Raw genomic sequence first — 15154 nt, forward strand, 5'->3', positions numbered from 1 at the left:
AGATCATCAGGTAGGTTTATGGGGACTTTTGGGGCAGATTCATGGGTTTTGGGGTTTTCTTCTGTTTTTTCTTCTGATCCATATGTTTTTTGGGGTGTTTTTGATGTGTTTTGGGGTCTCCGTTGGGTTTCGTTGGGTTTTCCGTGGTCATCATGGTGGAAAAGTGTAAATTGTGTGTTTTGGAGAACATCAGGTAGGTTTAGGGGGACTTTTGGGGCAGATTCATGGTTTTTGGGGTTTTCTTCTGTTTTTTTGGGGGTGATCCTATTCATTTTTGGGTTGTTTTTGACGTGTTTTTGTGTCTCCGTTGGGTTTTGTTGGGTTTCGTAGGTCATAATGGTGGAAAAGTGTAAATTGTGGGTTTTGGAGAACATCAGGTAGGTTTAGGGTGGTTTTGGGTGGATCTCTGATTTTGGGGGATTTTCTTCCAGTTTTGGGGTGATCCCGTTCTTGTTTGGGGTGGTTTTGGCCTTTTTTTTATCTCCCTTGTGTTTCGTTCGTTTTCCGTGGTCATCATTGTGGAAAATGTTAAATTTTGGGTTTTGGAGAACATCGGGTAGGTTTAGTGTGGTTTTGGGGTGGATCTATATTTTTGGGGGTTTTATTTCTTTTTTGGGTGTTATCCCGTTCTTGCTTTGCGTGTTTTTGACTTGTTTTGGGGTCTCTGTTGGGTTTCGTTGGGTTCTTGTTGGTCATCATGTTGGAAAAGTGTAAATCGTGGGTTTTGGAGAACTTCAGGTAGGTTTAGGGGGACTTTTGGGGTGGATCAATGTCTTTTGGGGTTTTCTTTCTTTTTTGGGGGTGATCCCGTTCTTGTTTGGGGTGTTTTTGACGTGTTTTGGGGTTTCCGTTGCGTTTCGTTGAGTTCCTAATGTGTTTTATGGTGGTTGGGAGTGGACTTTGGGATTTGGAGAACATCAGGTAGGTTTAGGGTGGTTTTGGAATTGGATCCTTGGTTTTTGAGGATTTCCTTCCAGTTTTGGGGGTGATTCCTTTCTTGTTTGGGGTGTTTTTGCCGTGTTTTGGGGTCTCCGTTGGGTTTCGTTGTGTTTTCCGTGGTCATCATGGTGGAAAAGTGTAAATTGTGTGTTTTGGAAAACATCAGGTAGGTTTATGGGGACTTTTGGGTAAGATTCATGGTATTTGGAGTTTTCTTCTTCTTTTTTCTTCTGATCTCTTTGTTTTTTGGGGTGTTTTTTGACGTGTTTTGGGGTCTCCGTTGGGTTTCGTTGGGTTTTCCTTTGGCATCATGGTGGAAAAGTGTAAATTGTGGGTTTTGGATAACTTCAGGTAGGTTTAGGGGGACTTTTGGGGTGGATTCATGGTATTTGGGCTCTTCTTCTGTTTTTTTGGGGTGATCCTGTTCTTTTTTGGGGTGTTTCTGGCGTGTTATGGGGTCTCCGTTGGGTTTTGTTGGGTTCTCATTGGTCATCATGGTGAAAAAGTGTAAATTGTGGGTTTTGGAGAACATCAGGTAGGTTTAGGGGGACTTTTGTGTTGGATCAATGGCTTTTAGGTTTTTCTTTCGGTTTTGGGGTTGATGCCATTCTTTTTTGGGGTGTTTCTGACGTGTTTTGCGGTCTCCGTTGTGTTTCGTTAGGTTTTCCATTGTCATCATGTTGGAAAAGTGTAAATTTTGTGTTTTGGAGAACGTTAGGTAGGTTTAGGGTGGTTTTGGGATTGGATCCGTGATTTTTGGGGATTTTCTTTCAGTTTTGGAGGTGATCCCGTTCTTTTTTGGGGTGTTTTTGACGTGTTTTGTGGTCTCCTTTGGGTTTTCGTTTGGTTCATGTTGGTCATCATGGTGGAAAAGGGTAAATTGTGGGTTTTGGGGAACATCAGGTATGTTTAGGGGGACTTTTGGTGTGGATCTATGGCTTTTGGGGTATTATTTCGTTTTTAGGGGTTATCCCGTTCTTGTTTTTTTTTTTTTTTTTTTTTTTTGACTTGTTTTTTGGTCTCTGTTGGGTTTCGTTGGGTTTTCTGTGGTCATTATAGTGGAAAAGTTTAAATTGTGGGTTTTGGAGAACGTCAGGTAGGTTTAGGGGGACTTTTGGGGTGGATTCATGGTATTTGGGCTCTTCTTCTGTTTTTTTGGGGTGATCCTGTTCCTTTTTGGGGTGTTTCTGGCGTGTTATGGGGTCTCCGTTGGGTTTTGTTGGGTTCTCATTGGTCATCATGGTGAAAAAGTGTAAATTGTGGGTTTTGGAGAACATCAGGTAGGTTTAGAGTGGTTTTGGAATTGGTTCCTTGGTTTTTGGGGATTTCCTTCCAGTTTTGGGGGTGATTCCGTTCTTGTTTGGGGTGTTTTTGCCGTGTTTTGGGGTCTCCGTTGGGTTTTGTTGGGTTTTCCGTGGTCATTATGGTGGAAAATTTTAAATTGTGGGTATTGGAGAACATCGGGTAGCTTTAGGGTGGTTTTGGTGTGGATCTATGATTTTGAGGGTTTTTCTTCCAATATTGGGGGTGATCCCTTTCTTTTTTGTTCTTTTTTTGACGTGTTTTGGTTTCACCGTCAGGTTTCGTTGGGTTTTCCATGGTCATCATGGTGGAAAAGTGTAAATTGTGTGTTTTGGAGATCATCAGGTAGGTTTATGGGGACTTTTGGGGCAGATTCATGGGTTTTGGGGTTTTCTTCTGTTTTTTCTTCTGATCCATATGTTTTTTGGGGTGTTTTTGATGTGTTTTGGGGTCTCCGTTGGGTTTCGTTGGGTTTTCCGTGGTCATCATGGTGGAAAAGTGTAAATTGTGTGTTTTGGAGAACATCAGGTAGGTTTAGGGGGACTTTTGGGGCAGATTCATGGTTTTTGGGGTTTTCTTCTGTTTTTTGGGGGGTGATCCTATTCATTTTTGGGTTGTTTTTGACGTGTTTTTGTGTCTCCGTTGGGTTTTGTTGGGTTTCGTAGGTCATAATGGTGGAAAAGTGTAAATTGTGGGTTTTGGAGAACATCAGGTAGGTTTAGGGTGGTTTTGGGTGGATCTCTGATTTTGGGGGATTTTCTTCCAGTTTTGGGGTGATCCCGTTCTTGTTTGGGGTGTTTTTGGCCTTTTTTTTGTCTCCCTTGTGTTTCGTTCGTTTTCCGTGGTCATCATTGTGGAAAAGGTTAAATTTTGGGTTTTGGAGAACATCGGGTAGGTTTAGTGTGGTTTTGGGGTGGATCTATATTTTTGGGGGTTTTATTTCTTTTTTGGGTGTTATCCCGTTCTTGCTTTGCGTGTTTTTGACTTGTTTTGGGGTCTCTGTTGGGTTTCGTTGGGTTCTTGTTGGTCATCATGTTGGAAAAGTGTAAATCGTGGGTTTTGGAGAACTTCAGGTAGGTTTAGGGGGACTTTTGGGGTGGATCAATGTCTTTTGGGGTTTTCTTTCTTTTTTGGGGGTGATCCCGTTCTTGTTTGGGGTGTTTTTGACGTGTTTTGGGGTTTCCGTTGCGTTTCGTTGAGTTCCTAATGTGTTTTATGGTGGTTGGGAGTGGACTTTGGGATTTGGAGAACATCAGGTAGGTTTAGGGTAGTTTTGGAATTGGATCCTTGGTTTTTGGGGATTTCCTTCCAGTTTTGGGGGTGATTCCTTTCTTGTTTGGGGTGTTTTTGCCGTGTTTTGGGGTCTCCGTTGGGTTTCGTTGTGTTTTCCGTGGTCATCATGGTGGAAAAGTGTAAATTGTGTGTTTTGGAGAACATCAGGTAGGTTTATGGGGACTTTTGGGTAAGATTCATGGTATTTGGAGTTTTCTTCTTCTTTTTTCTTCTGATCTATTTGTTTTTTGGGGTGTTTTTTGACGTGTTTTGGGGTCTCCGTTGGGTTTCGTTGGGTTTTCCTTTGGCATCATGGTGGAAAAGTGTAAATTGTGGGTTTTGGATAACTTCAGGTAGGTTTATGGGGACTTTTGGGGTGGATTCATGGTATTTGGGCTCTTCTTCTGTTTTTTTGGGGTGATCCTGTTCTTTTTTGGGGTGTTTCTGGCGTGTTATGGGGTCTCCGTTGGGTTTTGTTGGGTTCTCATTGGTCATCATGGTGAAAAAGTGTAAATTGTGGGTTTTGGAGAACATCAGGTAGGTTTAGGGGGACTTTTGTGTTGGATCAATGGCTTTTAGGTTTTTCTTTCGGTTTTGGGGTTGATGCCATTCTTTTTTGGGGTGTTTCTGACGTGTTTTGCGGTCTCCGTTGTGTTTCGTTAGGTTTTCCATTGTCATCATGTTGGAAAAGTGTAAATTTTGTGTTTTGGAGAACGTTAGGTAGGTTTAGGGTGGTTTTGGGATTGGATCCGTGATTTTTGGGGATTTTCTTTCGGTTTTGGAGGTGATCCCGTTCTTTTTTGGGGTGTTTTTGACGTGTTTTGTGGTCTCCTTTGGGTTTTCGTTTGGTTCATGTTGGTCATCATGGTGGAAAAGGGTAAATTGTGGGTTTTGGGGAACATCAGGTATGTTTAGGGGGACTTTTGGTGTGGATCTATGGCTTTTGGGGTATTCTTTCGTTTTTAGGGGTTATCCCGTTCTTGTTTTGTTTTTTTTTTTTTTTTTTTTTTGACTTGTTTTTTGGTCTCTGTTGGGTTTCGTTGGGTTTTCTGTGGTCATTATAGTGGAAAAGTTTAAATTGTGGGTTTTGGAGAACGTCAGGTAGGTTTAGGGGGACTTTTGGGGTGGATTCATGGTATTTGGGCTCTTCTTCTGTTTTTTTGGGGTGATCCTGTTCCTTTTTGGGGTGTTTCTGGCGTGTTATGGGGTCTCCGTTGGGTTTTGTTGGGTTCTCATTGGTCATCATGGTGAAAAAGTGTAAATTGTGGGTTTTGGAGAACATCAGGTAGGTTTAGAGTGGTTTTGGAATTGGTTCCTTGGTTTTTGGGGATTTCCTTCCAGTTTTGGGGGTGATTCCGTTCTTGTTTGGGGTGTTTTTGCCGTGTTTTGGGGTCTCCGTTGGGTTTTGTTGGGTTTTCCGTGGTCATTATGGTGGAAAATTTTAAATTGTGGGTATTGGAGAACATCGGGTAGCTTTAGGGTGGTTTTGGTGTGGATCTATGATTTTGAGGGTTTTTCTTCCAATATTGGGGGTGATCCCTTTCTTTTTTGTTCTTTTTTTTGACTTGTTTTGGTTTCACCGTCAGGTTTCGTTGGGTTTTCAATGGTCATCATGGTGGAAAAGTGTAAATTGTGTGTTTTGGAGATCATCAGGTAGGTTTATGGGGACTTTTGGGGCAGATTCATGGATTTTGGGGTTTTCTTCTGTTTTTTCTTCTGATCCATATGTTTTTTGGGGTGTTTTTGATGTGTTTTGGGGTCTCCGTTGGGTTTCGTTGGGTTTTCCGTGGTCATCATGGTGGAAAAGTGTAAATTGTGTGTTTTGGAGAACATCAGGTAGGTTTAGGGGGACTTTTGGGGCAGATTCATGGTTTTTGGGGTTTTCTTCTGTTTTTTTGGGGGTGATCCTATTCATTTTTGGGTTGTTTTTGACGTGTTTTTGTGTCTCCGTTGGGTTTTGTTGGGTTTCGTAGGTCATAATGGTGGAAAAGTGTAAATTGTGGGTTTTGGAGAACATCAGGTAGGTTTAGGGTGGTTTTGGGTGGATCTCTGATTTTGGGGGATTTTCTTCCAGTTTTGGGGTGATCCCGTTCTTGTTTGGGGTGTTTTTGGCCTTTTTTTTGTCTCCCTTGTGTTTCGTTCGTTTTCCGTGGTCATCATTGTGGAAAATGTTAAATTTTGGGTTTTGGAGAACATCAGGTAGGTTTAGTGTGGTTTTGGGGTGGATCTATGGTTTTTGTCATTTTCTTTCTTTTTTGAGGTGATCCCGTTCTTTTTTGGGGTGTTTTTGAGGTGTTTTGGGGTCTCCGTTGTGTTTCGTAGGTTTTCCATGGTCATCATTGTGGAAAAGGTTAAATTTTGGGTTTTGGAGAACATCGGGTAGGTTTAGTGTGGTTTTGGGGTGGATCTATATTTTTGGGGGGTTTATTTCTTTTTTGGGTGTTATCCCGTTCTTGCTTTGCGTGTTTTTGACTTGTTTTGGGGTCTCTGTTGGGTTTCGTTGGGTTCTTGTTGGTCATCATGTTGGAAAAGTGTAAATTGTGGGTTTTGGAGAACTTCAGGTAGGTTTAGGGGGACTTTTGGGGTGGATCAATGTCTTTTGGGGTTTTCTTTCTTTTTTGGGGGTGATCCCGTTCTTGTTTGGGGTGTTTTTGACGTGTTTTGGGGTTTCCGTTGCGTTTCGTTGAGTTCCTAATGTGTTTTATGGTGGTTGGGAGTGGACTTTGGGATTTGGAGAACATCAGGTAGGTTTAGGGTGGTTTTGGAATTGGATCCTTGGTTTTTGGGGATTTCCTTCCAGTTTTGGGGGTGATTCCTTTCTTGTTTGGGGTGTTTTTGCCGTGTTTTGGGGTCTCCGTTGGGTTTCGTTGTGTTTTCCGTGGTCATCATGGTGGAAAAGTGTAAATTGTGTGTTTTGGAGAACATCAGGTAGGTTTATGGGGACTTTTGGGTAAGATTCATGGTATTTGGAGTTTTCTTCTTCTTTTTTCTTCTGATCTATTTGTTTTTTGGGGTGTTTTTTGACGTGTTTTGGGGTCTCCGTTGGGTTTCGTTGGGTTTTCCGTTGGCATCATGGTGGAAAAGTGTAAATTGTGGGTTTTGGATAACTTCAGGTAGGTTTATGGGGACTTTTGGGGTGGATTCATGGTATTTGGGCTCTTCTTCTGTTTTTTTTGGGGTGATCCTGTTCTTTTTTGGGGTGTTTCTGGCGTGTTATGGGGTCTCCGTTGGGTTTTGTTGGGTTCTCATTGGTCATCATGGTGAAAAAGTGTAAATTGTGGGTTTTGGAGAACATCAGGTAGGTTTAGGGGGACTTTTGTGTTGGATCAATGGCTTTTAGGTTTTTCTTTCGGATTTGGGGTTGATGCCATTCTTTTTTGGGGTGTTTCTGACGTGTTTTGCGGTCTCCGTTGTGTTTCGTTGGGTTTTCCATTGTCATCATGTTGGAAAAGTGTAAATTTTGTGTTTTGGAGAACGTTAGGTAGGTTTAGGGTGGTTTTGGGATTGGATCCGTGATTTTTGGGGATTTTCTTTCAGTTTTGGAGGTGATCCCGTTCTTTTTTGGGGTGTTTTTGACGTGTTTTGTGGTCTCCTTTGGGTTTTCGTTTGGTTCATGTTGGTCATCATGGTGGAAAAGGGTAAATTGTGGGTTTTGGGGAACATCAGGTATGTTTAGGGGGACTTTTGGTGTGGATCTATGGCTTTTGGGGTATTATTTCGTTTTTAGGGTTTATCCCGTTCTTGTTTTGTTTTTTTTTTTTTTTTTTTTTTGACTTGTTTTTTGGTCTCTGTTGGGTTTCGTTGGGTTTTCTGTGGTCATTATAGTGGAAAAGTTTAAATTGTGGGTTTTGGAGAACGTCAGGTAGGTTTAGGGGGACTTTTGGGGTGGATTCATGGTATTTGGGCTCTTCTTCTGTTTTTTTGGGGTGATCCTGTTCCTTTTTGGGGTGTTTCTGGCGTGTTATGGGGTCTCCGTTGGGTTTTGTTGGGTTCTCATTGGTCATCATGGTGAAAAAGTGTAAATTGTGGGTTTTGGAGAACATCAGGTAGGTTTAGAGTGGTTTTGGAATTGGTTCCTTGGTTTTTGGGGATTTCCTTCCAGTTTTGGGGGTGATTCCGTTCTTGTTTGGGGTGTTTTTGCCGTGTTTTGGGGTCTCCGTTGGGTTTTGTTGGGTTTTCCGTGGTCATTATGGTGGAAAATTTTAAATTGTGGGTATTGGAGAACATCGGGTAGCTTTAGGGTGGTTTTGGTGTGGATCAATGATTTTGAGGGTTTTTCTTCCAATATTGGGGGTGATCCCTTTCTTTTTTGTTCTTTTTTTTGACTTGTTTTGGTTTCACCGTCAGGTTTCGTTGGGTTTTCCATGGTCATCATGGTGGAAAAGTGTAAATTGTGTGTTTTGGAGATCATCAGGTAGGTTTATGGGGACTTTTGGGGCAGATTCATGGGTTTTGGGGTTTTCTTCTGTTTTTTCTTCTGATCCATATGTTTTTTGGGGTGTTTTTGATGTGTTTTGGGGTCTCCGTTGGGTTTCGTTGGGTTTTCCGTGGTCATCATGGTGGAAAAGTGTAAATTGTGTGTTTTGGAGAACATCAGGTAGGTTTAGGGGGACTTTTGGGGCAGATTCATGGTTTTTGGGGTTTTCTTCTGTTTTTTTGGGGGTGATCCTATTCATTTTTGGGTTGTTTTTGACGTGTTTTTGTGTCTCCGTTGGGTTTTGTTGGGTTTCGTAGGTCATAATGGTGGAAAAGTGTAAATTGTGGGTTTTGGAGAACATCAGGTAGGTTTAGGGTGGTTTTGGGTGGATCTCTGATTTTGGGGGATTTTCTTCCAGTTTTGGGGTGATCCCGTTCTTGTTTGGGGTGTTTTTGGCCTTTTTTTTGTCTCCCTTGTGTTTCGTTCGTTTTCCGTGGTCATCATTGTGGAAAATGTTAAATTTTGGGTTTTGGAGAACATCAGGTAGGTTTAGTGTGGTTTTGGGGTGGATCTATGGTTTTTGTCATTTTCTTTCTTTTTTGAGGTGATCCCGTTCTTTTTTGGGGTGTTTTTGAGGTGTTTTGGGGTCTCCGTTGTGTTTCGTAGGTTTTCCATGGTCATCATTGTGGAAAAGTTTAAATTGTGGGTTTTGGAGAACATCGGGTAGGTTTAGGGTGGTTTTGGGGTGGATCTATATTTTTGGGGGTTTTATTTCTTTTTTGGGTGTTATCCCGTTCTTGCTTTGCGTGTTTTTGACTTGTTTTGGGGTCTCTGTTGGGTTTCGTTGGGTTCTTGTTGGTCATCATGTTGGAAAAGTGTAAATTGTGGGTTTTGGAGAACTTCAGGTAGGTTTAGGGGGACTTTTGGGGTGGATCAATGTCTTTTGGGGTTTTCTTTCTTTTTTGGGGGTGATCCCGTTCTTGTTTGGGGTGTTTTTGACGTGTTTTGGGGTTTCCGTTGCATTTCGTTGAGTTCCTAATGTGTTTTATGGTGGTTGGGAGTGGACTTTGGGATTTGGAGAACATCAGGTAGGTTTAGGGTGGTTTTGGAATTGGATCCTTGGTTTTTGGGGATTTCCTTCCAGTTTTGGGGGTGATTCCTTTCTTGTTTGGGGTGTTTTTGCCGTGTTTTGGGGTCTCCGTTGGGTTTCGTTGTGTTTTCCGTGGTCATCATGGTGGAAAAGTGTAAATTGTGTGTTTTGGAGAACATCAGGTAGGTTTATGGGGACTTTTGGGTAAGATTCATGGTATTTGGAGTTTTCTTCTTCTTTTTTCTTCTGATCTATTTGTTTTTTGGGGTGTTTTTTGACGTGTTTTGGGGTCTCCGTTGGGTTTCGTTGGGTTTTCCTTTGGCATCATGGTGGAAAAGTGTAAATTGTGGGTTTTGGATAACTTCAGGTAGGTTTATGGGGACTTTTGGGGTGGATTCATGGTATTTGGGCTCTTCTTCTGTTTTTTTGGGGTGATCCTGTTCTTTTTTGGGGTGTTTCTGGCGTGTTATGGGGTCTCCGTTGGGTTTTGTTGGGTTCTCATTGGTCATCATGGTGAAAAAGTGTAAATTGTGGGTTTTGGAGAACATCAGGTAGGTTTAGGGGGACTTTTGTGTTGGATCAATGGCTTTTAGGTTTTTCTTTCGGTTTTGGGGTTGATGCCATTCTTTTTTGGGGTGTTTCTGACGTGTTTTGCGGTCTCCGTTGTGTTTCGTTGGGTTTTCCATTGTCATCATGTTGGAAAAGTGTAAATTTTGTGTTTTGGAGAACGTTAGGTAGGTTTAGGGTGGTTTTGGGATTGGATCCGTGATTTTTGGGGATTTTCTTTCGGTTTTGGAGGTGATCCCGTTCTTTTTTGGGGTGTTTTTGACGTGTTTTGTGGTCTCCTTTGGGTTTTCGTTTGGTTCATGTTGGTCATCATGGTGGAAAAGGGTAAATTGTGGGTTTTGGGGAACATCAGGTATGTTTAGGGGGACTTTTGGTGTGGATCTATGGCTTTTGGGGTATTATTTCGTTTTTAGGGTTTATCCCGTTCTTGTTTTGTTTTTTTTTTTTTTTTTGACTTGTTTTTTGGTCTCTGTTGGGTTTCGTTGGGTTTTCTGTGGTCATTATAGTGGAAAAGTTTAAATTGTGGGTTTTGGAGAACGTCAGGTAGGTTTAGGGGGACTTTTGGGGTGGATTCATGGTATTTGGGCTCTTCTTCTGTTTTTTTGGGGTGATCCTGTTCCTTTTTGGGGTGTTTCTGGCGTGTTATGGGGTCTCCGTTGGGTTTTGTTGGGTTCTCATTGGTCATCATGGTGAAAAAGTGTAAATTGTGGGTTTTGGAGAACATCAGGTAGGTTTAGAGTGGTTTTGGAATTGGTTCCTTGGTTTTTGGGGATTTCCTTCCAGTTTTGGGGGTGATTCCGTTCTTGTTTGGGGTGTTTTTGCCGTGTTTTGGGGTCTCCGTTGGGTTTTGTTGGGTTTTCCGTGGTCATTATGGTGGAAAATTTTAAATTGTGGGTATTGGAGAACATCGGGTAGCTTTAGGGTGGTTTTGGTGTGGATCAATGATTTTGAGGGTTTTTCTTCCAATATTGGGGGTGATCCCTTTCTTTTTTGTTCTTTTTTTTGACTTGTTTTGGTTTCACCGTCAGGTTTCGTTGGGTTTTCCATGGTCATCATGGTGGAAAAGTGTAAATTGTGTGTTTTGGAGATCATCAGGTAGGTTTATGGGGACTTTTGGGGCAGATTCATGGGTTTTGGGGTTTTCTTCTGTTTTTTTGGGGGTGATCCTATTCATTTTTGGGTTGTTTTTGATGTGTTTTTGTGTCTCCGTTGGGTTTTGTTGGGTTTCGTAGGTCATAATGGTGGAAAAGTGTAAATTGTGGGTTTTGGAGAACATCAGGTAGGTTTAGGGTGGTTTTGGGTGGATCTCTGATTTTGGGGGATTTTCTTCCAGTTTTGGGGTGATCCCGTTCTTGTTTGGGGTGTTTTTGGCCTTTTTTTTGTCTCCCTTGTGTTTCGTTCGTTTTCCGTGGTCATCATTGTGGAAAATGTTAAATTTTGGGTTTTGGAGAACATCAGGTAGGTTTAGTGTGGTTTTGGGGTGGATCTATGGTTTTTGTCATTTTCTTTCTTTTTTGAGGTGATCCCGTTCTTTTTTGGGGTGTTTTTGAGGTGTTTTGGGGTCTCCGTTGTGTTTCGTAGGTTTTCCATGGTCATCATTGTGGAAAAGCTTAAATTGTGGGTTTTGGAGAACATCGGGTAGGTTTAGGGTGGTTTTGGGGTGGATCTATATTTTTGGGGGTTTTATTTCTTTTTTGGGTGTTATCCCGTTCTTGCTTTGCGTGTTTTTGACTTGTTTTGGGGTCTCTGTTGGGTTTCGTTGGGTTCTTGTTGGTCATCATGTTGGAAAAGTGTAAATTGTGGGTTTTGGAGAACTTCAGGTAGGTTTAGGGGGACTTTTGGGGTGGATCAATGTCTTTTGGGGTTTTCTTTCTTTTTTGGGGGTGATCCCGTTCTTGTTTGGGGTGTTTTTGACGTGTTTTGGGGTTTCCGTTGCATTTCGTTGAGTTCCTAATGTGTTTTATGGTGGTTGGGAGTGGACTTTGGGATTTGGAGAACATCAGGTAGGTTTAGGGTGGTTTTGGAATTGGATCCTTGGTTTTTGGGGATTTCCTTCCAGTTTTGGGGGTGATTCCTTTCTTGTTTGGGGTGTTTTTGCCGTGTTTTGGGGTCTCCGTTGGGTTTCGTTGTGTTTTCCGTGGTCATCATGGTGGAAAAGTGTAAATTGTGTGTTTTGGAGAACATCAGGTAGGTTTATGGGGACTTTTGGGTAAGATTCATGGTATTTGGAGTTTTCTTCTTCTTTTTTCTTCTGATCTCTTTGTTTTTTGGGGTGTTTTTTGACGTGTTTTGGGGTCTCCGTTGGGTTTCGTTGGGTTTTCCTTTGGCATCATGGTGGAAAAGTGTAAATTGTGGGTTTTGGATAACTTCAGGTAGGTTTATGGGGACTTTTGGGGTGGATTCATGGTATTTGGGCTCTTCTTCTGTTTTTTTGGGGTGATCCTGTTCTTTTTTGGGGTGTTTCTGGCGTGTTATGGGGTCTCCGTTGGGTTTTGTTGGGTTCTCATTGGTCATCATGGTGAAAAAGTGTAAATTGTGGGTTTTGGAGAACATCAGGTAGGTTTAGGGGGACTTTTGTGTTGGATCAATGGCTTTTAGGTTTTTCTTTCGGTTTTGGGGTTGATGCCATTCTTTTTTGGGGTGTTTCTGACGTGTTTTGCGGTCTCCGTTGTGTTTCGTTGGGTTTTCCATTGTCATCATGTTGGAAAAGTGTAAATTTTGTGTTTTGGAGAACGTTAGGTAGGTTTAGGGTGGTTTTGGGATTGGATCCGTGATTTTTGGGGATTTTCTTTCGGTTTTGGAGGTGATCCCGTTCTTTTTTGGGGTGTTTTTGACGTGTTTTGTGGTCTCCTTTGGGTTTTCGTTTGGTTCATGTTGGTCATCATGGTGGAAAAGGGTAAATTGTGGGTTTTGGGGAACATCAGGTATGTTTAGGGGGACTTTTGGTGTGGATCTATGGCTTTTGGGGTATTATTTCGTTTTTAGGGTTTATCCCGTTCTTGTTTTGTTTTTTTTTTTTTTTTTTTTTGACTTGTTTTTTGGTCTCTGTTGGGTTTCGTTGGGTTTTCTGTGGTCATTATAGTGGAAAAGTTTAAATTGTGGGTTTTGGAGAACGTCAGGTAGGTTTAGGGGGACTTTTGGGGTGGATTCATGGTATTTGGGCTCTTCTTCTGTTTTTTTGGGGTGATCCTGTTCCTTTTTGGGGTGTTTCTGGCGTGTTATGGGGTCTCCGTTGGGTTTTGTTGGGTTCTCATTGGTCATCATGGTGAAAAAGTGTAAATTGTGGGTTTTGGAGAACATCAGGTAGGTTTAGAGTGGTTTTGGAATTGGTTCCTTGGTTTTTGGGGATTTCCTTCCAGTTTTGGGGGTGATTCCGTTCTTGTTTGGGGTGTTTTTGCCGTGTTTTGGGGTCTCCGTTGGGTTTTGTTGGGTTTTCCGTGGTCATTATGGTGGAAAATTTTAAATTGTGGGTATTGGAGAACATCGGGTAGCTTTAGGGTGGTTTTGGTGTGGATCAATGATTTTGAGGGTTTTTCTTCCAATATTGGGGGTGATCCCTTTCTTTTTTGTTCTTTTTTTTGACTTGTTTTGGTTTCACCGTCAGGTTTCGTTGGGTTTTCCATGGTCATCATGGTGGAAAAGTGTAAATTGTGTGTTTTGGAGATCATCAGGTAGGTTTATGGGGACTTTTGGGGCAGATTCATGGGTTTTGGGGTTTTCTTCTGTTTTTTCTTCTGATCCATATGTTTTTTGGGGTGTTTTTGATGTGTTTTGGGGTCTCCGTTGGGTTTCGTTGGGTTTTCCGTGGTCATCATGGTGGAAAAGTGTAAATTGTGTGTTTTGGAGAACATCAGGTAGGTTTAGGGGGACTTTTGGGGCAGATTCATGGTTTTTGGGGTTTTCTTCTGTTTTTTTGGGGGTGATCCTATTCATTTTTGGGTTGTTTTTGACGTGTTTTTGTGTCTCCGTTGGGTTTTGTTGGGTTTCGTAGGTCATAATGGTGGAAAAGTGTAAATTGTGGGTTTTGGAGAACATCAGGTAGGTTTAGGGTGGTTTTGGGTGGATCTCTGATTTTGGGGGATTTTCTTCCAGTTTTGGGGTGATCCCGTTCTTGTTTGGGGTGTTTTTGGCCTTTTTTTTGTCTCCCTTGTGTTTCGTTCGTTTTCCGTGGTCATCATTGTGGAAAATGTTAAATTTTGGGTTTTGGAGAACATCAGGTAGGTTTAGTGTGGTTTTGGGGTGGATCTATGGTTTTTGTCATTTTCTTTCTTTTTTGAGGTGATCCCGTTCTTTTTTGGGGTGTTTTTGAGGTGTTTTGGGGTCTCCGTTGTGTTTCGTAGGTTTTCCATGGTCATCATTGTGGAAAAGGTTAAATTTTGGGTTTTGGAGAACATCGGGTAGGTTTAGTGTGGTTTTGGGGTGGATCTATATTTTTGGGGGTTTTATTTCTTTTTTGGGTGTTATCCCGTTCTTGCTTTGCGTGTTTTTGACTTGTTTTGGGGTCTCTGTTGGGTTTCGTTGGGTTCTTGTTGGTCATCATGTTGGAAAAGTGTAAATTGTGGGTTTTGGAGAACTTCAGGTAGGTTTAGGGGGACTTTTGGGGTGGATCAATGTCTTTTGGGGTTTTCTTTCTTTTTTGGGGGTGATCCCGTTCTTGTTTGGGGTGTTTTTGACGTGTTTTGGGGTTTCCGTTGCGTTTCGTTGAGTTCCTAATGTGTTTTATGGTGGTTGGGAGTGGACTTTGGGATTTGGAGAACATCAGGTAGGTTTAGGGTGGTTTTGGAATTGGATCCTTGGTTTTTGGGGATTTCCTTCCAGTTTTGGGGGTGATTCCTTTCTTGTTTGGGGTGTTTTTGACGTGTTTTTGGGTCTCCGTTGGGTTTCATTGGGTTTTCCGTGGTCATCATGGTGGAAAAGTGTAAATTGTGTGTTTTGGAGAACATCAGGTAGGTTTATGGGGACTTTTGGGTAAGATTCATGGTATTTGGAGTTTTCTTCTTCTTTTTTTCTTCTGATCTATTTGTTTTTTGGGGTGTTTTTTGACGTGTTTTGGGGTCTCCGTTGGGTTTCGTTGGGTTTTCCTTTGGCATCATGGTGGAAAAGTGTAAATTGTGGGTTTTGGATAACTTCAGGTAGGTCTAGGGGGACTTTTGGGGTGGATTCATGGTATTTGGGCTCTTCTTCTGTTTTTTTGGGGTGATCCTGTTCTTTTTTGGGGTGTTTCTGGCGTGTTATGGGGTCTCCGTTGGGTTTTGTTGGGTTCTCATTGGTCATCATGGTGAAAAAGTGTAAATTGTGGGTTTTGGAGAACATCAGGTAGGTTTAGGGGGACTTTTGTGTTGGATCAATGGCTTTTAGGTTCTTCTTTCGGTTTTGGGGTTGATGCCATTCTTTTTTGGGGTGTTTCTGACGTGTTTTGCGGTCTCCGTTGTGTTTCGTTAGGTTTTCCATTGTCATCATGTTGGAAAAGTGTAAATTTTGTGTTTTGGAGAACGTTAGGTAGGTTTAGGGTGGTTTTGGGATTGGATCCGTGATTTTTGGGGATTTTCTTTCAGTTTTGGAGGTGA

Source organism: Aythya ferina (assembly GCF_964211825.1).
Source record: "Aythya ferina genome assembly, chromosome: 8".
Lineage (NCBI taxonomy): Eukaryota > Metazoa > Chordata > Aves > Anseriformes > Anatidae > Aythya > Aythya ferina.